The sequence below is a fragment of the Apus apus genome, chromosome 16 (genome assembly GCF_020740795.1).
Source record: "Apus apus isolate bApuApu2 chromosome 16, bApuApu2.pri.cur, whole genome shotgun sequence".
Classification (NCBI taxonomy): Eukaryota; Metazoa; Chordata; class Aves; order Apodiformes; family Apodidae; genus Apus; species Apus apus.
In genome coordinates, this window is record NC_067297.1 from 3,526,059 (window position 1) to 3,540,742 (window position 14,684).

Here is a 14,684-nt window from a genome sequence, read left to right on the forward strand (position 1 = left end):
AGGGAAAGTGTCCTTCAAAAGGGACAGACAGAGCACAAGCACTTCAAGGATGAGGAACAAGATGACCAGCACAAAAAGAGAAGGGCAAATTTATCTGAAGCACATTTTTGACAGCCAATCAAAATATAGCATAATTAAAATCAACTGCAGGCCAGCAAATGATCTAATGCTCAGAAGCTATTCACACATATTTCAAAACAGAATTTTATCTACTTCCTGCTATGCATTTGTTCTTGGAAATTTTGGGGATTTGGGATCTGGGTTTAAGTCAATCCCAACTCAGACAGGAAAGCTTCTTAACTACCTGCTGTAAGTGACACACTTCAGCAGATATATTTGGCAGCATTACACACGGGTTCCAGATTTCCATCTGAACCATCAGCAGTGTCTTGACTCAAGTCAGCAAATGCATCATTTGGCACGTAGTTCAGGATGGAGAGTAAAAAGTTAAAGCTGCTTCTGAAAATAGCAGAAAATGCCCAGATTACTACATAAAGATTCTGGAAAAGTGCAAGGAATTTAGCTCCTCTTACATACACTGCTGCCTCTATTGCCCTGGAAATGCTTCTTAGCCATGTACTTCCTTCTACAGTTGATTTACACAACCAGGTCTTTCTTATTTAACATTCTGATAGGTTTCATGATGAAATTTAGATTTCCATGCAGCTTCTTAGGCAGAAAATGCTAAAGAGCATCTGCAAAGGTATTTGCCAAGGTAGGCAGAGCCTAATAGGAGCTTGAGAAATGACCTGGACATGGGAAAAAGAAAGAGACAGCAAGAGCAGCAGATCCTTCAGGATCAACATGAAAAGAGACGTTTTGGTAAGAGGGAAAACTGAGGTCTATGATACACCTGTTCTGCAGACAGAGGAAATCTTGTTCTAGAGTAGAAGTCTTCAGACTTTCACAGCCAAACTGAGTCAGCATAACACAGTTTAAAGCAGTACAAAAATATACTCATTAGGAGTAAATGAGGACAGAAACAATATATCCTGGTGCCCCAGTAGGGCAGCATTTCACTGCCATGTGAGCACCACACTGTTTATTAAAGGTTACCATGAGCCATACCTATCTCTGCTCTTTCACTCCCCAAATCCCAGCAGGGTACCTTCCCTGGCACACAGAAAGCTTTTTGTCTCTTCTGATCATCACTGGCTTGAAGAGCTGTTGTGACAGGTCGGCAGACAGGGACAGTACTTTAACTCCAACCTCTGCTCACTGGCCTTTCTGAAATGAGCACATGGTTTCACAGCTACTCCTCACAAAGGGCAGCAACTCAACTTGTGCAGCTGGCAATCTAACCAAAGGCCAGGACATAACTCAGGAGCCCCAGGGGCTGAAGGATACTACCTGGTGTGGAAAAAGCATCCATGCACTACTGCTGCTTGTGTTGTGCTTCCTGGGACAGGCAGAGGGCTTCCAGCTCTGCAAAACTTCCTTAATTTTCTTTAAGAAAGCCTGCAATAAACCCCTGTAATGCTGCAGCAAATGCACATGGCTATGCACTTGACTCAGGGACTGCTGAGTTTTGGTGGCCTTTAGTGGCATCTAAAAAGGGGGGGAAGAGGCAGGCAGCCAGGAAAACATTGCTGTACACGTTTAGAAAACTTGTTATTTTTAACAGTGTGTTTGAAGACCAGTAACCCTGAAGCTGAATGGTTAGAACATTTTCTTCCACTGGTGTCCTGATAGCACACCAAGAGTGTTCAGAGGGTGGATATTTTAGGCCAGTGCAGCAAAACAGACTGATGCCAGGAAGGCAAGCTCACCCACTGTGGCAAAAATCATCATAGGAAGGCTAAGTTTATTCATCCATTAGGCTGAAGAGCTTAAAATGGAAACATTCTATATGTCTCTTTTCAGGCCAGGATGAACAACTGAACAAAAATTAATCACTACAAAGCCAGTGTGACTGGAAAACACACTGATGGAAACTGATGGTATCTTTTGCCTCCTACCCTTACAAAGTCCTTATGAACACATGGTTGCCCGTTTTTATAAGGAGGGAGGAAAATTAGATCCACTTTTTTTCTTTAATTAAGCTTCAGTGTTTCTCAAGCAGCAGAGGCTGATCTGTAAGGTCTCACCTTTTCTTTGCATCCCCTACTACACCTAGAGCCTTACCTATGGATGTGCAAGTGCAAAAAACCAACAGCAGAGATACTTGTGAAAACTATCACAGCCAGCCCTGCAGCTTTGGAGGCTTAAAAAAAGATGTAAGGTGTAATGAACACCACTGGGGTGAAGAAGTAAATGATACTTAGTGCCTTTTGGTAGGAAAAAAAATATTCAAAACAATAACTGTCAATTTACCAAACATTCTGATTAGAAAGAAATAAAAAGAAAAGATTCACATTCACAAAGAGATAGAAACTAAAAATAACCAGCCAGTTGCAATTCCCACCTTATGTGGCTAGGCAGAAGTGCTTCCTTCTCCCCCTCCCCAAGCACACACGCTCACTTCCTTCTTCATTGCAACATCAGAAGCTGAACTCGACACTAACAAGCCACAAAATCCTGCCCAGAATTTAAAGTCACACCTCAGTAATTACACAAAACGAGGTCTTAGTACAAGTGGTGAAAATAAAAAAAATAAATTTCCTCAACTTCAATTTTCATTTTAATTCCAAAAATATTTTGACTGGTCATAAAATAAAAAAAACAATTTTCATTTCTGAGGTTTGTTACCTACAGCCAGAGGTCCCCATTCTTATATATATATACATATATCTCACTGTAGAACACCAGCATGTTCATTTATCTTACTGCTATGTCAATATAGGGAGCAACCTCCATAAATATGCAACCTTTTAAGGAGAACCTAACATTTTAAGTGTATCTGATCTTTATTTTTTATACATAAAATATAAGAGAGGATAATGGCAGAGGGTGACAGAAAAAACAAAGGCAACCTAGGATAACATAAAACTCAATTATGCACATCTCCCACTCATCCAGACATCACAGTAATATACAATAGCAGCAAAAAGCCTCCAAAAACTCTTCAAGCTTCCAGTAAAAAGGCAACACGTTCCTCCCTCATCTGTCCTCCCTAAGAAAGAGTCAAGCACACTCAAGTTCACAAGCAGAAAACCCCCACGTGATTGCATACAGTTTTTTCCCTGGGAAGATAGAATGAACTGCATGACAGTTGTTTTTTTTTTTAAAATGTGTGCTCAACTGGTGTCTCAACACTAAAAAAGCAATTAAAAACCCACCTAAACCAGGAGATGGCTCCAGGTCATGCAGCTCTTATGAAGCCCCCCCAGAGGGAACACAACCTCTCGGGCTCAGCAGCCTGGGCAGGGTGTGCCACATAACCAGTCACCAAAATCCCCCCTCCTGCATATAAATGCAGCTCCCTGGCCACCAGCTAACCACCAAAATGCAAAAAGCCTGGTTTCAAATACCCTGTTTTTTAAAAAAAACCAGCACAACCAAAACAAACCAACCACCAAACCTCCTTCTAGCTGCTGGCCCCAGCAGGCCAGAGCCCTGGTGACTGAAGGACAGCCATCAGCTTCACTCATCAGCCTGAGCTTTGCAACAGCTCCCTTGAGTCAGTCCTCAGCTGGGAGGAGGTAGATTCCACCCCACCTCCCCTGCTACTAATAGTAGTAGCAAACACTTGTGGTTCTGCGACCTTAGCGTCAGCACTAGGAAGTTCCTCCTGCCAGGCAGCAGAGATGAGAGCGGTAACTCCTCCTGTACACAACCCCACCATTCCTGCCCAGCTTCCCAGCCACAGGAACACAAAAGCACAGGAGGCAGAGGGAGCTTCACCCAGACACTCAGCCTTCAGCTGGACGTCGCAAGAGTTCCTCGTTTATGAACGATGACACAAACTAAGCTCTCCTCTTTGCTTAAGGCAACCGGGAAGACAGAGATGAGAAATATGAAAGTTCTCTGACTTCCTCCCCCTCCACCCTTGAGACTCTTGCCCACAACTTCACAGACAGCAGCTGCAAACCCTCTTTGGATGGAGAGGCCCTGCCAGAAGCCAAGTGTTCTTTACCTGAGGTGTTTTATCCCTGACACGTTCACTGCCTGCAACGCTCAGAAAGATTTCTGCTGTGCTGCACTGCTCACCTCAACTAAAGACCTTCCTAAAGAAAAAAAACCAGACAGCAAACAGAAACCATCCTCACTTGTGCTAATGAAACAAACTATCTGAAGAAAATCAATATGCATTGGTGCTTCCTTTCCTCGTTTTAGGTTCTTGGTTATAGACTGCAAGCAATTTTCACTCTTCAAGAACAAATAGGGCTTAATATTAAGAAGTAACTTTTCACCTTCACATGATTGCAGGTGCCAGGAGCTGATAATTTTAAAGCCATTGTATACCTGAAGTGTGAAATAAAAACTGTTTGGCAGTAGCTGTTTGCTTACATGTCATTATCTTCAGGTCAATATTCTCAGTGCCTACAAGACAACCACTCCCCTTGGGACTTTCTCCCACTTTTTAAGACAGGGATATTTTTCACTGTAGACTAGAAAACACTGACCACCCAACACGCAGCAAAATGTGCCAGCCTTTCAAAGAAGCCTTTCCTTCTTTATATCACATATCTGCACACAACCTTTTCTTAAAAAGAGCAGGTGCAATATAAAGCATTGAACTTGAGTTTCCTAAAAGAGCATTTAAAAAAACATGGTAAAACACATTGTAAGGAGGGTGTGTTAATTCCCATTCCATTCTTCCCCTGCAGTTCACAGCCCAAGACAACACACATGCTGCTAGACCCAGCTAATGCACTAGAAACAGAAAGTGAAACTCACTCATTAACAAGCTCAACAGTGGTACAGAGGTTCTTTGTTATTACTTTAAGAAAGGTAACTGACAGTATAATTTAGCAGTACTGCCCCTACTTCCCCGGGGGGAAGTTTCTACCCTCCAGTCCCATCCTCATTCCCCATCTGTCCATTCCTACCCCCAGACCACTGGCTTCGCCACATGTGGTTATTTTGCAGCAGTTTCCTAATCTCTATCACACCCAGGTTTGTGCCAGCACAACTCAATGGGAATAAGGACAGGCTAGAGTCAGAGGTGGTTTTAATTCAGCAGTAACAGCTTAAAATTCTTGTTAACTCAGGATTTTAAATTCACAGTTTCATGCTCCCAAACCCCTGTTCCCTATCTCCTCAAACCTTGTGTTTCAATAAGAATCTGTTTGTATTTTTCTTTTTCTTTCAGTCAATACATTTCAAGTCAAGACATGGGAAACATCTTACCTATATAATCATTAACACATGAAACTCCAAAAATGTCTGGATTTAGATCTCAGCTGTCAAGGCTGTATCTTGACTTTCAAGCACCTGAATGTGACACTGCTGAGGTTTCAGAAAGTTAAAAGATTATTAAGATACCATTGCTAATGACAAGATTATTTGGTTTTGGAAAAAGCACTAACATCTAGTCTTTCCTAATATGAGCTTTTCTCCTTTTCTTGCAAAGTTGCTTTATACTGCTGGCCAGAAGGGATAAAATATTGACAGTATATAAATATACTATCAAACATTTTTCATAACTACAACATAAGCCATCACAAAAAAAGCTTAACAGCTTGTCTAAAGACAACCTCAGCTTGAAGGCTGCCAAATCTTAGAGGGTTTTAATATTTGGTTTACACCTTTTAGTACTAAGTATAAAATTTCCATTGCCTGATATATTTTTTAATGTTTTGTTTCATCTACAAAGCAAAAACATGACAGATTGAGAGCTAGGCAGATACACAGGAAACATTCAGTTGAATATATAGTATTCTTTTGGCAAGAAGGTGCCAAGGGCTCAATAGTGGCAGAATAAGTAATCATCACAATGTTAAACTGCCAACGTTCACTTAGGCTATGGCATGACCTGCCTGCAAAACCAGCCGTGAAGCAGAAATGAAGTGCTCAGGGCAGACCAGAACACAACTGCATCTGCTCGAGTTCTCCAGATCACTGCAGCAGGCTGGATCTGCCCAGGGTAATTGAAGGTGAAGCTGGGAACAGCTACTATCATAGCTTCAGCTGTGAGGACTCCTTAATGAATGGTCTAACAATAACCCAGGCTTAACCAGTTCTCTCACTGCAAGGGCCTTACCCATAATAAGCCCCTTGAACATTCCTATAGTGTTTTCCAAAGATCTCACAGCATGAGGCTACTAACTGTGCTCTGACAGCCTTGTGAGACAGGTATTAGTCAACCTCTTTTTTTTTCCTTTTCATTTAAATACAGATAAAAAAACGGAGGCAGAAAGCTAGCAAACCACTTAGGCAGCTGACTAGTGGCACACAGAATCCAGATCTTCCAGATTCCAGCCCCGTCATCAGCCAAAAGGCCATCATTATGAAGAAAGAAATTAGTCTGGTCTTATAAATAGCATTTGAATATAAGCCTTCCTAAAGTATTTGCAAGGAGTTGACCTTAAACATCAGCAGAGCTGCACTGGTAGCCTGAGGCTCCCGTCAGCAGTTTGCATGTCAGTAGATCCAGGTTCTTGTCCCTCTGCTTCCATGTATCTCTCCAGAACCTGGATCCAACACAACCTGTGTAACAGATCAGATCACAATCTCATTCGACCACCTCTGGCTGGTTTGGGCCGAGCACATCAAGAAACAGTAAGACTGCTCAAAAGTATAAGCAAGGGTGTTCTAAACCACTCAGGTAGTCAGGAGAAAGAAAATAAACAAGCCTTAGTCAGCAGCTTTCTGCTATGAATTCTAAGGCACTAAGTGATCATGGGCAGACTGGCAGAAATCTCACTACTACATTCAGTTGGAAACCTGAAACATGGAAAAAGTCCAAAACGCATCTGAAATTTGCCCGAGTTAATATTCAGTCAGCCTTTAGGATTTGAACTGCTCCTGTTGTGTACTGACTTGCAGTTTCTGCAGCTCTCAAATGCTTCATTTAAGTATATTTTGATTTCTGTCATGTTCATACGGTGAACACACAAAGAACAGGGTCCTTCTCTGGATTACAGCTTCCAGTACCTGCAGCAGGTCTAATTCCTAGACCACATTTCCTGCAGCATGATGCTAAGCCCTACATTGATTTTGTACCCCAAATCCTCTAACGTCTGCTTCCATAACAGTATAACTTCACTTGACGCTACTTTCTGATCAAGCAACCCTAAAATACAAAGTTGAAAATTGCAAAAGCAGAGTCAAAGTAAACAAAGTAAGACTGAGTAGTAAAAAAGTAATTCCAGTAGTTAATTATTCCAGGTTTAGATACCTGCATTACCACCTCCTACCCACCTGGGCCACCAAGTGCTGAACACAAACTTTACAACCATAACAGGAGCTTCTCCTCTATGGGAATAGTTGAAAACGGACAGTTTATTTTCCATGGGGACCCTCCACAGAGGACAGACACCACACAGAAACATCCACAAGTAACACTGAGAAGCAACTGCCTGGTTGGAACAACAAATTGAAAAGCTTATTTCTCGTTTATTTCTATTCCTCACTTGAAGAGCAAAATGTGGTTACAGGCAGAAGAGCCATCAAATTCTCCTATTTTTGGCTGCTTCCCAAATGAAAGTTAGAGTCCTGACTAGGAAACCAGCTAAAGGTTCTTGTCTCTTAATGCAAAAGCAGCAGCAGAGTCCCAGTCCCCCCTGTTCTCCACAGGATGACAAACCTCAGTACATTAGTATGCATTAAAGCACTGGCTGACTCGGGCAAAGCGGATGAGACCTGACTCTTAACAGAGACTGTTTCCATCCCAGCTCACATTTAGGTCTCAATTATCTTATCTGCTCTGCCACTCGCATACTTTCCAGATAAGAAATGTTTTCCCCTCACTCTTCTGAAAGAAGCTTAGAGTTAAAACTGAAGCCACAACCAATGGTAAGCTTAAAAATGGTATAAATTAGAATTCATCCGAGGCGAACGCTTTTTAAAAAACATTCCATGTACAGGTTCAATCTGGGAACTAGTGTTAATTGGCATGCCATGTAAGTTAATAACAGTAGTGCATTCTGCAAGTGGAAAGGAAGAATTTTCTTGACTTCATTTCATTCACATGGTTTAGGTCAACGATCAGTTCATCTGAAGTTGAGAAACTGCTCCAGAGTTGGGAGGAGGGGGGGAAAGCCTGTTTTCCTTTTCCAATCTATGACTAAGAATGAGGCAAGCAAAGGGAGGATCTAAGATCCTGAAGGCAATGGTAACAAGAGGTCACTAGTTAATTCCCTCAACGATAGATATTAAGTTCCTTTTATTAAATAACATCAGTTTTTAATGTCAGATTTTTTTTTTTTAAGGATACAGAATACTTAAACTTTATCTGAACCAGTCAAAAAAGCAGAAAACACAAGAAACCCTGAACTGAAAGGCAGATTGTCATAAACAAGTAAATAAGGCTCATCTGATCCTTATGTAAAAAAACACACAAATTTGAGCATATATATTATTTCCTACAGATATGTCCCTTTGGCCTAACAAAAGTAGTACCAAATTTGGCATAAAGTTTGTTTTAAACAGCACTTTAGTATTAACAAATGGCATCAAGTTTTCATTAAAAGCAAACAATATTCTAAGGATTAGATTAAGCTTCCTGCTTAAATAATTTTTGAAAAAGCATAATCCATGTACTCTTGTGACCAATTATTTATCACCTATATTACTACGGCACCTGTGAGCTTCAGTTACTCTGCAGCAAGACCTGCAAAGCCACAGCAGAAGTGTGCCTGCTCTGAAGAGATTATAATCATCTGAAAGATGAATAGTTAAGAAACACAGGGGAGCACAAGGAAATACTCAGCTGGAATTTATGATCTCCATACCTGCACTTTAGTACACTTTCCCTTGTGCACTGGAAGGATCAAGGTGTGCATGTTCTTCCTCCACCCACAAGAGAAAAAAAAATAAATCAACCTTCAGAAGTCATGTGAAGACAAAAAAAACCCAAAACCCAGAATGAAGATGTTCTGGCTAGGAAAACTGGAAGACAGCTGTATATTTAGACATTATAAATACCCCTACTTCTCATACAAGATGGAAAGGATTTCAGTTTTAAGTTGTTATCCCATAGAAAGAGACTGAACCAGGAGACAAGAAACATTCCTCTGCCTGGCTAAAAGGCTGGGCAGGCTGTCCAGGCAGAGCTGCTGAGGCAAGGTGCTCAAACCTGCTTCAGACAGTCCTTTAAAAACCCAACAATCCCACCTCCTTTAAACAGACATTCAGCAAGTTCCTATATTCACTCCAGTGCAACAGGCACACACAGAACTGTTGGAAGAATGCTGTCTCCATTTAAAGGAATTCTTCAAAAGTTTGCCACCACAACACAGCAGTGCAAGCAATGCCAAGCAGCAGCCAGAGCTGTTTAAAAGGGTTAGACTAAAAACCCAAACTCTTTTTGCTGTGTAATAAATCAGGTCTCAGCATCTAAGAATTTTCAGCAGTACCATATGCTACAGACTCCCATATGTTCCATTACAAGGAAGCAAAACACCATCTCAACATGAATCATCAGTGAGTATATTCTTGTAAATATGGCTTAAATACTCAAAATGTTCAAGGGCAACCCTTATATAAATCTGCTCCATTTTATGCCAGATTCTGGGCAACAGAATCACAGATCACTTAAAACTAAGGAAAGAAGTGTTTTAGTGTAGGAAGTGAGCACACTGTGCATCCCTCCAGAAGCAAACACACAGTATCTGGCACACATGCATCAAATCCAATCTAATAAACGCTCATTAAATGATTATAGTATCTGATAGTCATAACACCTTTCATCCTAAGCTGCTTAATGTAGGTGAAAACATACTACATAGGAGATTCATCCCTCTCAGTGCTGAAAAGCAGTTACTCTGGGACATGGCATCTGCCACTTTCTACACCACAGTAATCCTGGAGAGTAGTTTTAAAGTAAAAAAACCCGAACAAACAATAAAACCAAACCAAAGCAAACCCAGGTGTGCTTTTTTGGCAATAGGGAAATGCAGTCAGCAGTGTGTAGGTTCCTAGATGGGAGTTTATCCAGGACTTTGGGGTTATTATCTCCACTCCTGAAGTGACAGTTTCTCAGATTAAGTATGTAGGTTCCCCTCTTCTTCTCAAAGACAGTTCAACCAGCAGTACAGAAGCTGCTTGCATTGAAGCAAAGTTGTGAGGGCCTGAAAACATGGCACAGCCAGGTCACTGACTGCCCTTCTTTTGAGGAATTACTTGGTCTCTCAGGTAACCCAGCATCCTGATTAAAAGACAGCAGAAGGGGGTGCAAACAGGGAGGAACTTCATTTACAGGCAGCCTGATGAAGATGAGTTGATCTGCATGAGCCAGATTCTCTAGCTTTGCCCAGTTAACCCCCCTGATCCAACCATGCCTAATAATACTAATATCCAGAAAGACAGACTGAAATCAATGCATGGAACAAGCTGTGAGAATGTCCTGATTTGAAAGCCTTTTATAGCTGAGGAGGAAGGCATGGAATTGTGTCTTCCCACAGAACTATTGGTTTTATTAAATTCAAAATCAACCAGAGTCCATTTTGACCTAATAATCAGGGTGGGGAAAAAAAATAGTAATTACATCAACATCAAGCTATTACCTGTTGAAGGGCATAAGTGCTTACTTCATTAACAACTCAGACAAACTTGTTTTGTAAGCTCCCTATATTAAACTTGAAATTTCCCTGCCCTTACAAATTAAGCTAAATTTCTTACACAAAGAGAAAGTCCAGTAAGACAACACAAACACAAGGATATAAACAAGAAAACTTCCAGACTGCTGAAATAAAACACATTCTTTGTCATACTCAAAAAGAACAAGTTTACCCAAGCCACCTAGACAACCTAACTCCAACAATTTCTTTGAATTCACTTCAACAGCTGCTTTCAAAAAATACCAGCAATACTTCAAGTCTCTTCAATATGAGCAAAAATCTACTGATCTTTACAAATATATGTTTTCACATTTTTAACAGGCAGCAAGAATTAAATACCCAGGATACAGCTCAAGAGAATAAAGACCACAGGGCACTTCAGAGGCATTGCTTTTTGATGTGCAGTGGGGCTTTATAGAAGTTGAACAGAAGCTGCCACAATATCATAACTAACTAGGAGGACACTTGGGTTTCCAATATCCTTCACTAACTCAGGACATGGATGACCACACCCAGTTAATTTACTTTAATTTCTATTTCAGCTTTCTTCCTCATTAATTAGGAACTGAGGTTCACATAGATTACAGCTCTTGGCATGCAATACCAATGACAATTTTAAGTGGTGGACACTGTGATCGTGCTTCATGTGCTGTTAAGACAGGCAGCAGATCAACATGGAAAGTCAGAATGTGTGCTAGAGGTGTGCAAACAGGAAGAGATCTTTCCTTCTTTCTACCCAAAACATCTAAGGAACCCTACATCTATCAGATCAATATTTTCTGATCTAATGGGAGGTGTCCCTGCCCATGCAAGGGAGTTGGAACTCGATGATCTTAAAGGTCCCTTCCAACTCTAACCCTTCGATGATATGCCTCACTCAATAAATTAAAAGAAACCTACCCTGGTGATTGCAAAGAGTGATAACAAGATGGTGTCAGGAAAACTCCCTGAGCTACCCTTGAAAGAAGTAATGAACAAGCAGGAGCAGTGCAATTGCATAATGTTTATTACACAGCACTAAACCAAAGGCAATCAAACAGTTCTGGTTTAATCAATGGCCTTCAAAACAAGGAAGTAGTTTGAAAATAGTAAGTATAAAACACTCTTTTGGGTCTCCTACTTTGTTTTTTTTCCTGTTGTGTAGAAGTACCTCTAATAAAAAGAGCTGAGTGCACAGAAATAGAATTTTATTAAAATCTACTTCTCGAATATCTGTCATACCAAAATTGCACTTGTTTTTCAAACTCAGTTTACTGTAAATGCTGTGACTGAACCCTAGAGAGGTGCTGTTAAAAGAATCTGGACTCCGTCTCAAAACAAAAGGTCTGTTTTCTATTTAAAATCACTGATGTGATACACTAAGGGATTTTTTTTTTTGCCTATAAAACCAACAAGTAAATACAATTGAATGTATTACATGAACACCTCCACCCCTACCATTTCCCATAACCTGATTGCAGCAGCATTTCACAAGGCAGCAGAAGACCTGGGACAAAAGACTTGTAAATATTTTATGTTCCTGGTCCAAACTCACTGCCCCCACCTTTTGTGCATCGAACTTCAGCAGTGCTGCTGTCCCCCTGCAGGGCTTCCTGAACATCCCTGCTCAGCCCAGCAAACTCCAGGCTCACTGCATCCAAACAGGGTTTTCCCAAGACAGATGATTGGTCAGCAGGGACAGAGCCCAGCTCTGTGAAAAGACCACCCCATCCTGCAACACATTCCTAACAAGAAATTTAACAGCAAAAGCCTGTTGATACAAGATCCATCTTTAGAATATCTCATTTGAAGAAGTTTTGAGTCGCCAGGATCCTTTTTAACTGATAATGCATACAAGAAAGCAAAAGGGAAGTACAGAGAATCACTGTCAGTAATGCACCTACCAAATAATTAGTTTCCAATCCCAAAACCCTCGTATTGGGAAGGGAATATGGAAACAACCTGGCTTGAGTCAGATGCCAGAGGAAGTTACATGATGAATTACAGGGTAAATAAGACACCTTAATTCAACCAAACCTTAAAAAACCTACACATGAATGCAGATATGAACAGTTTGCAGCCTCACCGTGAGTGCATAAAAGAATTAACCTGTCAGGTTTTTTGTATGCTTTTCAATGTTAAAAGAGAGTTTGTGAGCAGGTATTCACATTTAAAACACTGCCTATATTGTTACACCACTCCCTGTGAACTCAGAATTAGCTGGCTACCAGAAGTAATACAGTTTTAAAGACATAAACAGAGAGGAACATGCATGGTGTGTTACTTCCACAAACAATCCATTATCAGTGTAGAAACAACAACACTTGTACCCTAATAAATCCAGTACAAAATACATTAATCTAACGACCACTAGCAAAACAAGTTGCATCACACCAATCGTTATTATTCTAAATATCTGTTGAAAATATGTAAGAAGACCTTGGAGAACAGACTGGAGCCCACGTATGCTCACCCAAAGAGGAGCTGCACAGCATCATACCCCTCCCAGTTAACTTTTAACCACGTTGTGTGCGGCGGAACAGCGGGCACCGCGACTGGAAACGAGAGCAGGGAGCCGAGCACAGCTCTCCCACAACCTGGGGAAATCCTCCCGCAGAGCAGGGAGGCCCTACCAGCACCACCAGTCTGGCTGTCTTTAAACAAACATGGCAGCTGCCACCAGCCTGTGCGAGCACTGCACACACCTCCAGGAGCAGGGCTCAGGGGCTGGGGCACAGCCCTGAGGAGAACTCCCTGCCTGCAGACAGCAACCCCAGCTGCTCCCAGAAGAAAACTTGGAAGCTGCCAGGGCTACTCGATAGCTATTCAGTGTTAGAAGTATCAGAGTCATGAGGATTAGGGGATTAATCCTACCTACTTTCTTGGGAAGAAAAAAAAGGCATAAGGAGATATATAGAGATATATAGATAGAAAACAAAATTCTAAGGGCTCAGTACTTGCCTAGTGTCCTGCTCCTCTCTCCTTCCCATGCAAACACGAGCACTGCCAGATGACATTCAGCACCTACAGTAAATCATGCCTCGATGTCATTAAAAGCACAGACACATCTCCTAAAACCAGAACCACGTAATTACACCCAGCTCGTCCCTGAGGAAAGCTGACAGTGCCTCAGCCCCCCTTTCCACTGCCGTTTCACCAGGCCGGTACGAACGCCAGCTCAAACCACCGGCTGACAAACAGACCCGAGGGGTAAACCTTGACGGATAAAGGTCTTTTTCCCCGAGCTGGAAGCGTCCCCAGCTCGCAGGTGAAGGAAAAGCAGCCGCCTTCCCTGGCACAGGTGCCTGAAACGCTGCCGTCCTCCAGCTCCAACTTCCCGCCGAGCTCCTCCAGCGGGCTCGGGACACGGTGCCAGGAATCCTACCGACCCCAGGACGCGCTCCCACCCCCTTCGCCCCCCAAAAATGCACCTTGTGTGTCTCCCCCCCCCCCCCCCGGCAGCACCACGCGAAGAGCGGAGCTGGCCTGGGGGGGGGGGGGGCTCGCACACCCCTCGGACCCCAACAACCAGCCCCGGGACACCCGGCACCCCCCCTCCCCCCGCCCCAGCTCTACCAGAACAGCGGAAAAGTGCCCGTTTGTTTGTTTTTCTTGTGAAAACCCCCCCAAACCCGCTGCCGGGACCCGCCTGTCAGAGGAGAAGCCGCCGCGCCTCACCTGGTGCCGGCCGGCGGGACACGTCCGCGGCGCCCGGGAGGGGGGAAGGAGGGCAGGAGGAGGGCAGGAGGAGGGCAGGAGGAAGGTGTCCGCCGGCCCGGGCCCGGCCCCGCCGCTTCCTGCCACGGCCCCGCCGCCGCCCGAGGTGCGGCTGCCCCTGCCAGGCGCTCGGCGCTCGGCTCCGCGGCCTGCCCGCCCCGGGAGGGGACGGGGATCGGCGCTCGGCCGCGCGGCCTGGGCAGCCCCGCCCCGGCCATGGCCCCCGCGGGGAGCGGCGAGAGGGGCGAGAGGGGCCTGCCCGGAGCTGCTGCGGGGGGGCGGGGATGGGGACCTGGGGCAGGGTCAGGTGCGTGAGGGGCCGGGGTCTCTAGAGGCCTCGGGTGTGTGAGGGGCCGGGGTCTCTAAAGGCTTCAGGTGCGTGAG

General features: G+C 43.4%; 1 protein-coding gene across 2 annotated transcripts in view; it reads right to left on the bottom strand.

Annotated features, from left to right (window-relative positions):
- Positions 1-14,409, bottom strand: part of TAOK3 (TAO kinase 3) — an 83,252-nt gene extending 68,843 nt beyond the window's left edge. For both annotated transcript variants that reach the window (XM_051633609.1, XM_051633606.1), the window contains exon 1: positions 14,262-14,409. The gene's annotated coding sequence lies outside the window, so the exon portion shown is untranslated. The remainder of the gene's footprint in view (positions 1-14,261) is intronic.
- Positions 14,410-14,684: the final 275 nt, after the last annotated feature.